Source organism: Trachurus trachurus, assembly GCF_905171665.1.
Source record: "Trachurus trachurus genome assembly, chromosome: 20".
Lineage (NCBI taxonomy): Eukaryota > Metazoa > Chordata > Actinopteri > Carangiformes > Carangidae > Trachurus > Trachurus trachurus.
The window spans coordinates 21,456,793-21,471,455 of NC_139911.1; the positions used below are offsets into that span (position 1 = coordinate 21,456,793).

At 43.7% G+C, this 14,663-nt stretch overlaps 1 protein-coding gene across 1 annotated transcript in view; it reads right to left on the minus strand.

Annotated features, from left to right (window-relative positions):
* tmem108 (transmembrane protein 108) overlaps nt 1-13,043 on the minus strand; it is a 56,255-nt gene extending 43,212 nt beyond the window's left edge. Inside the window, exon 1 of the mRNA XM_083995661.1 lies at nt 12,355-13,043. The gene's annotated coding sequence lies outside the window, so the exon portion shown is untranslated. The remainder of the gene's footprint in view (nt 1-12,354) is intronic.
* Nucleotides 13,044-14,663: the final 1,620 nt, after the last annotated feature.

Genomic DNA, 14,663 nt, shown 5'->3' on the forward strand with positions numbered 1-14,663 from the left:
ACACACACACACACACACACACACACACAATCAATTAGGGCCGTCTCCATGTGATTCAGGCTGACAGATGAAGGCAGATGCACACCACAAAAAATGACAATGACAATTGGCCCTAAACTGGATAACTGACTCATGGATGAGCAGCCCAGTTGTCCAATTCTCCAAAAAGACTAAAGGCCTAATAAGGCAATTACATAGAGTCTAAATTGCATGTGGTGCAACACACACACACACACACGCACACACAATTGCTTGAGGGTTTGCGAGTGATGGGAGCCTGGAGTCTTCTATCCGGACAGAGGTGACCTTACTCCCTCAGCCTCCGCGGGATAGAGCAATGATTAAAGAAGTAATATTTGGTCAGGAGGCGGGAGAGTAAAACTTGGTGGAAAAAAGAAGCAGTGGCAACTGCAGCTGTAATGAGTTTATCCGGCGCTCCCCGCGGCTCAGGGATTGATGTTTACCTGGAGATGACAGAAGATATGACGGTGTGGGGACCTGACAGGTTGACATTTTAAAGTGAGATCCCACCGACGCCAGTCCAGTGGGTGTCCAGTAATAGTGGAGGAGGCGATGGAAGGGCAGAGCTCTGACACATTGTATGAATTATATTACACAGCAGACGGCACCATGTGGCGCAGATATTGTTGACAGAGAAGAAGCAAATAACAAATGGGATTTATTAGAGCTGGCAGAAATTGAAGAATCCAGTTTGTCTGCTGACAGAAGGGGGGAAAGTATCAAGCGGACAAGAGTGTATCTCTGACGGAGCCAAAAGAAATCTGACATATTGTTGATCACTTGACTTTACTTCATTGTCAGTGTCAATGTGTAGGATTTTTATTCTGTCACTGTCAAAATGTATGATCTGACAAATGCAAATGCAAAAATATCTCTGTCACAGATAGGCTAACAATTCCTACTTACATACTATTTTCACTATTGGTAAATTTAGCCTCGCGTCACCAAAGAGCCTGGTGTCTGTTAACTCTGAATTTTGTTTGCATTCTGGTTCCTGTCTGTAGCGGAGACGGAAATCACCAAATTCACCAAAATAAAAGTGTTCACCAACATAAAACTTATAAAATAGACATTAACTTGTAATACAATAAGAGCAAAAGGTTAATTTAATGGCTTGGGGACTTTCTTGTAAATTATACAGTATTCCCTAAATTAAAGAGTTTCACCGCATTTTATTAGCTTGGTGCTTTTATTTTGACGGAAAGGCCCGTCTCTCGCCCTGGATCTGGTTGCTTACCAAAACAGCGAGTCAACGGCCCCAGACTAGGATATATTCATAAAAAAGTTCAATGTTTATAAAACTTCAAAACTCAAATTAATTCAGCAAAGACACAAGTCCAGAGGCTAAAACAAGTAAATGTATGCAGATCACTGGGTAGTGTGCTAACATTTAGCATGTTCATCCATGGGCAACTTAGCATATCAGCGTGTTAGCTTGCTAAACACTTCTACTGTCCTAATGTTGCTGAAAAACATCAAAGCCAGACTCTGCTGACACATTGAATCTGTAATAAATATTAGCACAGAATTCAACACACTGAGCTTGCACAACTTGTGAGTGGATACAATAAAAGCCCTTCAGAAACACCCAGAAAGTTTCAAAGACACTGATTAAACGTCCTCATCTGTGACTGGAACCCATGCTGAGAAATGGCCGCTAATTTCTTTTAGCTTACAAAATATAATCCTTTTCTGTGAAACTGGGCCACGCTGGGCTGATAAACGCCGTCTCGCTCGCAGCACCAGGCTGAACCGCTGTGAGTGAGAAAAACAAACCAATTACTCCAGACTCATTCAAACAGACGAGGATCTCTGAGCCCCGCTGATGATGAACATTTGGAAACAAACCTCTCTTACACAAACTTCACACTCCCGAACGGGACTCGCGTGTTTACGGCGAGTTAACTACACAATGGCGGAGGGTTAACTGCATTGAGCTTTGGTTGCATCGAGAAAATATGACGCAAGAGGATCAGCATCAGGTGTAAGCTCTTTAGAGGTGTGAAGTAGCCGCAAAGTTTGAAGAGCATGATGCGCGTATAAATAGCTTTAGCATGGATTACTGTCAAACACGCAACATCCATCAAACATCTCGTAGGGACGCCTATCGGAGAAATAATGAAGCAATCAGTGCAACCACTCAGCACCCTAATTACCAACAGTAGCCCAGGATGCCCACCAGCAGCATCTCAGAAAGAGTGTGTGTGTGTGTGTGGGTATTAGTTTTTAAAATGCTTTCAAGGGGGAAAATGTCTCACCACCAGACGTTTAATTACCACAGGATGGAGAGCTTTGGTTTGCCTGTGCCATCACTCATGGCTGAATTAATGAATAGGTAAACAGCAGAGGAACAAGCCAGACTCAGCATGATCTGGATGAGCTCCGTGACACCGTACACACTCACACAGAGAGGACAGAGGAGAGAGAGAGTCAGTAGCATTTAATATTATGGATGAAGAGGTGGTTCATGCCATGGTAGGGTGGAGATGGAGCTGAGAAGAAGAGCTGCATGGGCTTCTGGGTGATTTGTTTGGCGAGCCTTACACAGCCTATGATGAAGTGATAATACACAGATGATGCACGCCCTCTTGTTCTGGCTTGCGATGGGGAACGTAATGAACAACATGAGAAAAAAAAGATTAGTGTGTTTCATCACAGGAGTCCATGATGTTATCATAAATCCTGGTCTCCACTAAACAACAGTAATAACACAACACAAAGTGTCTTAGTAATGTGTTTTTCCAACAACGGCTTGGCATCAATCCTACAGCAGTAACCACAACAATACCATACTTCCTCATAGTGTTGTTGTGATGATGATGGTGGCGCCGCCCAGTGCTGCTTAACATGTCAGACTAAAATCTCACATGGGGCTCAATTAGGCTAAGATCCAGTGACTGTGAACATCCTAACATGTGTCTCTATTCAATTTCATATTCAACAACAACAGGCACGCTTCCCTGAGGCTATAATTGCTGCACAAGTTAATCTTTTCAGTTGGATTTGGTCAAAAATAAATAACAAAATTGATGGTGCACACTGGTTATGACTGGATAAGGAATATGATGAAAAATTGAGACACAGCTGTCTTTAGATGATGAGAAACAGAGATACTCTCATGAATATGTGCAGAATAACCAGGTTTATTGTGCTCTATATGGAAACTAATGTGCATGTAAACATTAAGATGACTGACAGTTAATAGTGAATCAAATGTTCTTGTTCGAGTACAAATTGCTTTTAACACCTTTGGTCAACTTTGTTTAAAAGTAGGCTATCTGATTCTTTTCTGAGAGGGAATAACATTACTGTGTTACTGCTTTTTCACAGTTTCACCAATGCTTTCCATACAATTTCAAAAAGTTGTATTATTGTGTGTTAAGCCCTAGTATTAAAATGTCCATCATTATTTCCCAGATCTCAAGGTGATGGCTTTAAATTGTCAGTTTTGTGCAACCACTACCCAGCAATGCTGAACTTATTTAACAATTAACTCAACTCAAATTCTCAATGTTTGAGAGGCAAAAAAAAATATGTTTTTCATGATAAATGACTCAAAAGTCAAATATTATAATGACCGTCAGTCATTATTTTAGTCATTTAACAGTTGTTAAAACATAAAACCTGCCCACTAACAAAAATTCTTTTACATTTCACTTTTGGCTGGAGAGAAATGTCCTCACATTCAGACAGCGGCACTGAACAGAGCGACAGCGAGACAAAACCAAGCCAGTGAAAAAAACAATATACCAGACAAAATGAATGTCAATGGCATTCCAGCGGCCTGTTTACGGCTATCGTAGTTAAATGTCAAATGGTTGGCCCCGCGGGGAGACAGAGCAGACTGGGAGAGAATTTGCAGGTGTCTCTCCCTCCATCACTTTACCGCCTCTCTCCTCCGTGTGATGTGGTGTGTGGGGATGGGACGATACAGCGGGATGAGCAGCAGTGTCTATTATTAGTGAAAGAGTGAGGGATGGAGCGAGCGCCAAGGAGAGAGCAGAGGAGCCAGCCAGACCTCACTGACATTATTTTAAGAGTTGCTGTGGTGACAACTTCTGCAAGAGATTACTTGTGTACCGCAGACGACAAAGCCGTGTGTGCACTGAAATGTAAAGGAGCATTCCAGTGTTTTTTTTTTGCGAGTTGTAGTCAATTTTATTTAATTTTAGACATATTTTGTTAACATTACATCCATTGGTTTTCATCCATTTTATGAAAATACAGTGCCTTGTAAATTTTTAGCTGGAGTCTGGTCCAGAAATGTGTTGTGTGACCCGATTGACGCACTTTATCTTTCCATTCAGTGTACATCATACCTAGGTTTACACATTATTTATAAAGTGCATGTTTTAGAGTGGATAATGGACGATGATCATCAGAACAATCACTGACATGTGATTTGTTTTCCCATTAAAGTAGTAACTTATAATTTAGAGTATTGAATTAATATTCAATTTAATTTGGTTACCACAGTTTCTCTTATATAATGTTTCTTGTATATGACGATGGGACTATGGTTAAGATGATGAAACTTAATCAGTGAAGTAGGCAGAAATAGACTTTAACTTGGGGCTGCTGCTAATAATGCAGGTGCTGCCCTGTGGCCCCTGTTGTTCTAGTTTATAATGTGTATTAATGGAGCTGAAAATAAACAAACTTGCAATTAAATAAATTAACACAAACTAATTACAACATGGTGAACAAAGGTCCTGGAGCAATTCTCCCCATTTTGCCCAGTTACCAATTCAGCCTTGATTAATTGGTAACAGCAAATGAATGGAACCTAATACATATGTGCAGGCAAAAGGTCAGTAGAGTCATTTCTACAGAACTTGTCGAATACCTTTCCTGACACTCCCTACAATATTAAAACATTTAAATACTATTCCAGGTATTTTTTCCAGCAATAGACATTCAATATTGCCTTTCCTTCCATATACTGTAGTAGGCTACCGTGTCATTGTTATCTACCTTCTAACACACACAGGAGGCTGACAGAGCAGCATACGAGGCAGCACTGTAAATACTGCATTTCATTTTTGATTTTTAAGTCTCTTTATGAGAGCAGCATGAATTAATGAATCCAGTGAGCCTACAGTTTGTTTGGCTGCACTGTAACAGCTGCTGTAAGACACTCGGTTATTCTTCTGTTACATTTCTGAAGGACAGCTGTTCGGTCTCCGTGAGGGGAAGATACACATGCCACTTTGAAAGGAACTCTGGGACATGCATGTTTAATTTCGTATTATTATCATTATCATTATTATTATCCCACTTAGTGTCAGTAACCACTTCCCCAAATCACCCAGGGCAGAAATCTTCACATCGTGGGGCTAAAATTCACTGAAATTGAGTCGACACAGCAAACAGGTAAGACACAGAATAATTCCAGTGGCACCAGATGCATAAACTCTCATTGCACTGTTGTGAGAGAGGAGAAGAAAAAAAAAATCATTGCAGTTGCTCCGGAGTGTTTGACATATCGTGTGTAGCACAGCGAGCTGCAGTGTTTTTACAGCACAAACAGCCTGCGCAGCGACTACTGTGTCCAATTTATTTGCAGCTTCTGACAAACCCAAAACGTCAAGTCATCTCTTCTCTCCAAAGGACGGTCTCCTCTTCAGGGAGGAGGAGGAGGAGGAGGGGGGAGAAAAGGGGGGGAAGAGGGGTCATACCAACAGCTTCAGCAGCAGTTTCATTTGGCTCCTGCTGCCCGTCGCTCGCGGCGCTGCCCTTCTCAGTTCATGTGAGATAATGTGCTGGTGAAACATGGATCTGGTGGATTCGGTGGGACCGGGCCAGAACCAAGTGCAGGTAGAAATGTGAAGGACTCTGGATGACACTTAGAGGAGGAAACACGTCCAAGTGCCTTGTTTGTCGTGACGCCAAACATCTGTCCAGCTGCTGTCCACTGTGATTTAGTTGTTGCCATGTTGCTCCTTTCTCCTGCCAATCCTGAACGCACTCCAGCATCAACGTCCCCCCCCCCTGTACAATGATGCCACTGTCTCCATGGTGATGTAGCTGCCATAAAACACCACAACCAGCACCACCACTGCACACGGGCTTTTGCACAAACAAACAAACACATAGATACAAACATGCCAGGCGAAATCCCCCCCCCCCCCCCCCCCCCCCCCCCCCCCTCCCGACACGCTGCTCTGTGTATGAAAATTAATTTGCGGTGCCGACGCCTCGCTCCATCTTATCCAGTATTAATGCTGTCTCAGATTACTAGACAGCTTTCCAGCCCCCCGGGGGCCGCCGATCTCTTCGACCGGAGAGTGAGACTGAGGAGGAGAATGAAAGCAAAACCATATAAAACGGCTGCGTAATAGGGGCTGACAAGCGGCAATAGTTTTATATTTGCAGAGTTCTCTGAGAGGTGGTTAATGCAATGATTACAATGAAATGTCAGCTCCCATGACACCTTTCGGAGGGGAAGACACCAGAAACACACTGAGATTATCCGGCTCCTGGTTTGCACAGTAGCTGTCACGTAGAGTTCAGTGGAAAGCCGCCTTTTCCTGTGCATTTGTTTTGAAGAGCATTTTGGCACAAGGTGCAACTCTGTCACCGTCTGATGAATCCCCCCCCACCCCCCCCATCCCCCCCTGCCTTCTTCCATCTCCTATATATTTCCTCTCTTACCTCATGTGACCCCGCTGAGGACTTGGCTCTCGCCTCGCCAAGCGCTGTACATGAGGAGCATCAGCACCCGCCGCTTTTCTACCCATCAATCAGAGTCTCCAGCAGCCATGAAATGAGCCATATGCAGCACGGGCAGGGCTCAGAGAGAAAACAATGGTTTTATACACTCAAGGGCTCCTGGTTTCTTTTCCTGGCTGCCTAACCTGCTACTCACAGTTTAAACAAGTCCCAGAATCAAATGTTGGCTTTGGCATTTAGGTGATAACAAATACAAAGTGTATGTTTTTTGGAAAAGCAAACACTTTGATTTAGCGAGCGGGGAAAAGTAAAGATGACCGAGCATTTAGGACAAGATAGGGGAGTTCTCTCAATCCTCCACAACAATTAGTTGCTGACAATGACATAGAAGCCCAATAATAAGCCACGACCACGGGGAGGGGACTACAGCATATGGTGCCACTTTAATCTGCAGCTTCTATCAGACAAGTCTGGCTGGTAGACAAGGTTTGATTTGAACCGACTACATCCTCCAAAGCTTCAACATAACAACAACAACCTAAAAATAAAACACTTAAATGCGACTATATTGTGTCTTTCCAAACTGTAGCACTGACAGGTATTCACACGTCGAAATTGAAAAGATCTTCGGTCGTTCACTGCTGATCTAACAAATATCCAGCTTTGAGGAAGTTGCCAAGGAAACCACAGAGACCAGAGGATCTCGCAGTCCTTTTTCTTTTGTGATTTGATAGACTAGCACTTTTCTGGGTGAGAGGGTGGTGATTTGCTTCCTTGTTATCCGGGGTCACAACCTGTTGTCCATTAGAGGCTCGGGAGTAATCCTCATAGGTGAACCCGGCTCCCAGACCCCGTAATCATCAGACTGACACCTGCTGGTATTGTCCCCTTTCATCACATGACCCCCATGGGCCGGCCCAGGGTGACGTGCAGCTCCTGGCCACGACTTCTCCTCCCTCCAGACCTTCTGATAATCCTATTAGACCCAGTCATCTGCACTGCATTAAAAAAAACTGTGCCGATTGATCCTAAAACACAAACCCTCTGTGTCCCCTGAAGCTGCCTCCAGAGAAGACCTCATCTCACCTGTGTTTCACTTTTCATTCCTGGATCCTATACACACAACTGTAACTGTAATGAAACAAACCACTATACCTCCTGCAGGAACTTTTATCAACATCTCCTGTGTGAATAAACGGTTAGATTAAAGAGACTCAGATGAAAACACTCCTCAAACAGAGGAGGGGGAAATAACTGTTGAGAAACTACTAACTGTCAAGCTCAAAGGCCTAGCCTGCGGAAAGAAAGAAAAAACGTTTCATGGACTGAGGGGATAAAGACTAGAGCTAAGCCCAGCCTTATGACTTCCAAACACAAAAGGCACCAGAGAGAAGGCTTAAGAACATTCAGTAACAAACTTCATATATATATATCCACACATTTAAGTTGATTGATTACCCGATTAGAAAATACTACTGCATGACTCATCAGTATAGACATGTGAGTGTGAGCTGTGTAACCCTTCAAAACACTGAACTGGGAATTACGGTGCAGTAGTGAGGGATCATCCTGTAGTTTGACATAAGCAGGTTAAATATTTGACCACACAGCAGCTCTTTGTTCAGTTTAAAGCTGAAATACACACAGTTTTCTTATCAAAAAGCTTTAATATATAAGTCTGTAGGAAAATATTGGAGAAACTCTACAATGCTGCTAGCAGCTACCTCAGGTTAGTAGCCTACTGTCACTGTGATGCTAAATGGTAATGTGAACATGCTACCATGCTCACAATGTTTAGCATGTAAAATGTTTTCCATGTTCACTTTTTGATTGAATGTGTTCATAATTATGCTAACACTTGAACAAAACGTATGACTCAGACTGGCAGTAATATAGTTTGCAGCAGGCCAAATTTAATTTTGTAGCCCTGATGATGGCGCTCACCTACAAATGGAAAATTACAGGATGACTAAGCTTTTACATTTCACTCTGATGGGAACCTGGGAGTCTGAACCATGGCCATCCATTAAAATAGTGTTTGGTGTAAATGTGAACCTTATAGCAGCACTAGAGTTAAAGCCAGGGGATCGCCAAAGGCTGGGAAACATGAATAACCTATCTGTATTTCATTCCTACTCAGCTTTTTCAGCACTAAAGTGATGGACCAACTTAAATGATCGGTGACTTTCCCTGCTAGCCTGACTGAAAATAACACATTTAAAATACTCGGCCATCAAGAAATGTTCACCATTCTTGCATTGGACTTGTTCAGTTCAACAACACCAGCTAACCCTAACCCCAACACAAACAACACTTAATTGAAACTCACGTTAAAAGCTTCATCGTTTTGCTGTTGACTGAATGTGTGGAAAACTACAGGACTCAGGCTTTAACTGAAAATCTCCTTTGTTCCCATTCAAAGCTGAAAACAAGCCTTTGCGTGGATTTTAGCTCCCCGGGGATCTACTGCAGTAAGTATTAGCTCAGCGTGTCGCATTAGCTCTATCAAATACACCTAAAAACCTCTGCAGCAACGCTCTGAGAAAACAATCGCCTTACATAACACATTTACCACTGCTTTTTTTTTTTTTTTTTTTGTATTACGAAGGAACTCGTTGGGCCCTTTCCGCCCCTTGGGTCCCTCTTGGCACAGAGAGTGACCATCAGTGGGTGGAGGTGCAGATTGGAGTGGCATGGCTGCAGCTGAGGAATGTGAGGAATTCCCCCTGTAAACACCTCATGCTCGGACGGTCACCACACTCTTATCTCCCCATGCCCATCGCCCCCTTTAATCTTCATAATGGTTAGTTATTCATTACCAGTGCTCTCCCTCTCCCTCCACCTCCTCCCCCTCCTTCCATGTGCCTCTGCTCCATCAGGTGGCAGGTGAGGCTTGGCTGCCACCAAGGACTCAAGTTTTTGTTTATTTTAGACTGAGGCATCACATGCTTAAATTATTCACTCTGATACCCCCCAATGGTCAAACAAAGGCTGCTCTGATACTACTGTATACAGTATAATAATGGCTTTCAAATGTCAACACCTTGAAAGAAAGATGCTTTTTCTTTTGGAGCCAAGCGGTTCTGCACGGCTACCCCAGGCAGGCTCCTTCTGGTCCTATGGGAACCCTTTTAGCTGATAGGATCACAAGTGGCTGATGGGGGAAAAAATTTATTTTTCTTCTTGGTTGAATAGAGCGACTTTCACTTGTTCTCCAGCGCTGCACCTCCCCCTGTGGTTCCTGTGTACTCTATGAGTTCCCCCCCTCTCAGCTTAAATGAAAGTCATATCGAAAGCAGCTGAAGGCCTTCGTTAATACTACTTGGCATTTAGAAAACACAGGAAAAAGAAACGCTGAGGCAAATTCCTGTTTTGCCAACCTGCTCTTTTGTCAGGCTGGAGGAAGGTACAAAGTCCATCCTGAGCACACACACTGTGTAGCATGAAGGGGCCCGGGGGGGCTGCATTCCTCCTCACGTACCACTCTCTACCAGTCATGACGGATGCTTATGTACAAGGACAAAACCCCGCTCACGCCGTCGTAGCCACATTCCCCAAAAACTTTCCCATCAGCTCAGACTTTCAGCTGCTCCAAGAGTCAGAAACCAGATTTTCCTTTTTTCCTGGAACTTCCCTGATAAGTTTGTTTAAGGGAGGTCTGTCCCTGTGGATGGGAAAGCTGATATTTTCCGACTGTTTTTTCATTGTTAACATAGGCTTTTCCTGACAGTGCTGATAAAGAGAGCATCTGTGGAGATTGTTGTACCGCTGTCCTCTCAACACTCCTCCCAACACTAGATATCGCACCAAATAGGAAGGAATTGGAAAGACTGACAGGCACTTCGCCCTCCATCTCAGTGGAGTGCAGTATTATTAGACTTAATGTCCTGAAAATCATATCCTCTGTATATTATTCATTCAGTCTCCTTCAGTGTTTAGAGTTTCTAACACTTATCATATGACTCAGGGACAATAAAGTTGGTCTGTCATTAAGAAATACCCCAACAATGAGGTTATTTGCCATTTAATTCTATATATCTATTAATGGTCCCCAGAGGATACATCCTAAAGACTTTGTTGATGCGGTTGAGGTTGATAATTGTGGTTTTAGGTGAGATACCACAACAACATTTGGATGGTTTGCAATGAAATTAGGTTTGGACATTCAGGGTCCTCAGAGGATGAATCCTAAGAACTTTGGAGATCCCCTGACCCTTCCTCCAGAGCAACCTGCAGGTTCACATTTGCCTATTTTATGTAAAAATGCCTCCACACATACAGATGGATTGTCATGGTAATTTGTACGAACATTTATGTTCCCATCAGGGTGAATTGCGATGACTCAGCCAAGTTCTTCGATGGAAATAAACATAATTTGATGTAAAGGAACCAAACAAACCAATTCAATCGAGTCAAATATAGCTAGATAACAAAATTATTTGAAGCAAATATCTTCTATTTATTGCAATGGGGGGGAAGAAGTTCTGGTTTTTCCAGTCAATAAAAAATGCTTGATATCTCTCCGGACATATGACTGGTCTTAGATCATGTTTACACAAATCATAAATGTTCTCATTACCATTAAGTGCTTTTCTCATATGTTCCCTAATACCCATTCATAGTATCACAGCATGTCAGCTCGCCCCGAGGACGCTGTCAGCTACAGATGTCAATACCCCCACTGACCCCGCTCCCTCCCCCTCCCCCCGCCACTGCACACATGGCACTGGAGGATTGTCCCCCCAGAACAAAGGAGCGGGGGGTTTCTGTGGAGAGCATGCAACCAAACATTCCTGTCACAATGGGGAGAGTGGCCGGCAGGTTCAATTAGTACACACTTTAGACTGTGCCTCCATACAATCCTAGTTGGGCTTGAAAACAAAGCTGGAGCTCCACATTCAAAGGGGGGTATTTGGTGATGCCCGTCTGTTCGTGGTGGTCTTACGTTTTAAGAGACTTTCCTCTATTATCTGCTTTGTTGCTGCCATGTTGCCTGAGAAATAAAGCACTTGAAGCGTACCCAGGGCAGAGATCTTCAAGTTGAAGGATTGATGGTTTTCTCTCCCTCTCTTCACAAACTTTAACGTGGCTATTTCATGTTTGGAAGTAAACAAACCTAGGTACAGCTGTAAATAAACCGAGACAGAGCCATTACCTGCAAATCTATAGGCTGCCATCGATTTCCCCAAGGGTAGTGCCACCCAAAGTCCAATGAAACAGTTTACAGAGCATTTTCCTAATTGATCATGATTCTCCATTTCTCAGCTTCCTGAAGAAACAAATCATCTCCAGACTGAAAATCTCAAATGTTTCTTAGTGAAATAATTGTGACTTTCCAGGAATCTCACAGCAGCAGCAGCAGCAGCTCAACTTCAGATGTCAAAATTTCCACGTCTCATATCAAGGAAAGCAAATCACGAGGGGACATTATTGATGCTCTCAGCTGATAGTGTGAATTAATGTTGCAGTGTTGGCTGAATGCAGCACTGACAGTGATGTGATGCTTTTGTCTGTGACTCTCTGCTGCCCATGACTGCCTGGGAACCCTCAACCAGGCTTTCAACAAATCAGATGCTGGATATATCATCCATATAGAAGAAAATGCACCAGAGGCACAGAGCTGTTAGATGTAAAGTAGGAGGAATCAGCTGATGGACTTACCTATTCCACAAGGTGCGCCGTAACGTCGGGTAGCCCCACTTGGCGTATCCGAAAGAGATGCAACCTCGAAGCCGCTGTGTCACACTTCACACACCCCGGGCGCACATGTTGCAAGTCCCCGCCGAGAAATGTCACAATCATGAGCTGCAGCCAGAGAAGCCAGTGAAGCCCCAGCGGCGGACTGCAGGGAGCGGACTGTCTGTCCCCCCTCCCTCCTCACCGGCCACTGGGAAGCGACACGGTGTGGTGTGTGTGGTGGTGGGAGTGTGTGCTGTCCAAGCGCGGGATGAGATGTGCGAGGAGGCGCCACCCTTCGCCGGAGTCGGACCTCCCTCCCCCCGGACTCACCTTTCCTCCCTCAGCCTGGGAGCTGGAGATGTGAGGTGGACGTGAAGCACACACACACACGCAGCGTGATCCGCGGCCACTGAACGCTGCACAACCCGACCGCTCGTTAATGCGTGGTGCGCAATTAAAGAGGCGCGCGCAGGACGCTGGTGCCACCCACTACAGGAGGGATTGTGTGTGTGGTGAGTGTACGGACAGGGAATTTTAATGAGGACTGCTGCAGAGTTTCTTCCCCGGGGGAGAGAGAGTCGGGATCCGTCTTCGCCTGAAAATCCACCGGCCACCGTCCCGACAGGACAAACCTTATAGCACGCGGGAAAGGAGAGCGAGGAGCCCGGCGTCAGTGGAGCACGCGGCCACCTCCTGGCCACCTGCCAGTCAGAGCAGAGGGACACTACTGGCCCACCTCTCTGAGACACCTGTTGATTCAGAGATCATCTACACCAGTTTTTTTTAACATCAAGGACCCCAAAATTGACACAAATTAGACCACGGACCCCCATTGGACAAAATTTTGAAGGAAACAAAAGAAATACACAAATATTTGTTCTGAGTTTTGCACATTCAAATTAGGGCCAATGGCGTGATTTTTTTAAGAAATATTATAGAGAAATTCTCTGGAAAAAGTGGTACAATTTCTCCAAAAACATTCAAACATTTCTAGGAAGAAGTGGTTAAAAAAAAAAAAAATTCTAGAAAAAAAGTGGTACAATTTCTCAAAAAAAAATTTTTTTTTGCAAAAATCTAGAAAAAGTGGTCAAATAAAAAATGAAAAAAAGAATTCTCAAAAAAAAAAAAGTTGAACAACTCTAGAAAAAAGTGGTAAAATTTCAAGAAAAAGTTGGGGACCCTCTTGAACCCTCTACAGGACCCCTGGGAGTTCCCGGACCCCACTTTGAGAACCACTGATCTACCCATCCCGATCCAAAGAAAGGACACCACAGTGCAATGAGACTGATTGATATTTCTCTTATTACCTGTTGTGCTGCTGCAGAAACAAAGAGCTGACATCAGCTGCAGCGTCTCTGACACACAAGCATCATGACAGTCTGTAAACTGATTAGTCGATTAATCGATGATTTTGTAAAGTCTACCCCAGTAAATATTTTTCATAGTTTCTACCTACTTAGCAGGTGAAATGATTTGTATTGACTTTTGGCTCTAGATCAGACATACTTTGGCCTATCTTGGTATATAATATTATTTTACATTTTTGATTGATGCATCTAAAACAAAAGAAAACTAAGCAGTTAATAAAATATAGAAGATAATAGATAGTTAGATGAATGGCAAGAATGGCACATTGCTTCTTCTGAGTCACGGACTGTGAAGGTTGGAGAACAGAATAAAGAGGCCGGCTGTCCTAGTTAGTCACGAGCATCACTTGAAGACAATAATAGATGTGTGAAATAATAAACCTGCTGCATAGTTTTGACTCCTGTGGCCTTATAATTAACATTTTTTTTTCATATTTGAACAAGCATCCTGAGCAAATATTGCTCCACTTTGCTCCTCTATTTAAAAAAAGTTGAGAACCACTGGTGTAACTGAAGAAGTGATAGCACTGTTGGTGGTTTGCAGGGAAATGTTCTTTTTGTGCAGACATCTACAAGTGACCTTTTGCTACTCCCTGTTTCAGTGGAGGCCCCTGGAGTCTGAGTCATGTTTCCCCTGTCAGCACAGCTCTCCCTCCTCTAATCCCACACCTCTCAAACAGCAGCTCAACCCTGAGTCCGTCAGATGGTCCATCTATTCTGAGCTTAAACCACTTATCCGTCCATATGGGAGGGGCCCGGGGCCTCTAACCTCATCTGGCACCCTGAAATAGCACATCAGTGTAGTGAACCAGCCTAAACCAAGACCAGGGTAAACAAAATCTGGTGTTTTCAGCATGTGGAGATCAACGGCCGATACAAGAGCCTCATGATCGCTGGGTGGGGACGAGCATGTTCGTTTCATCC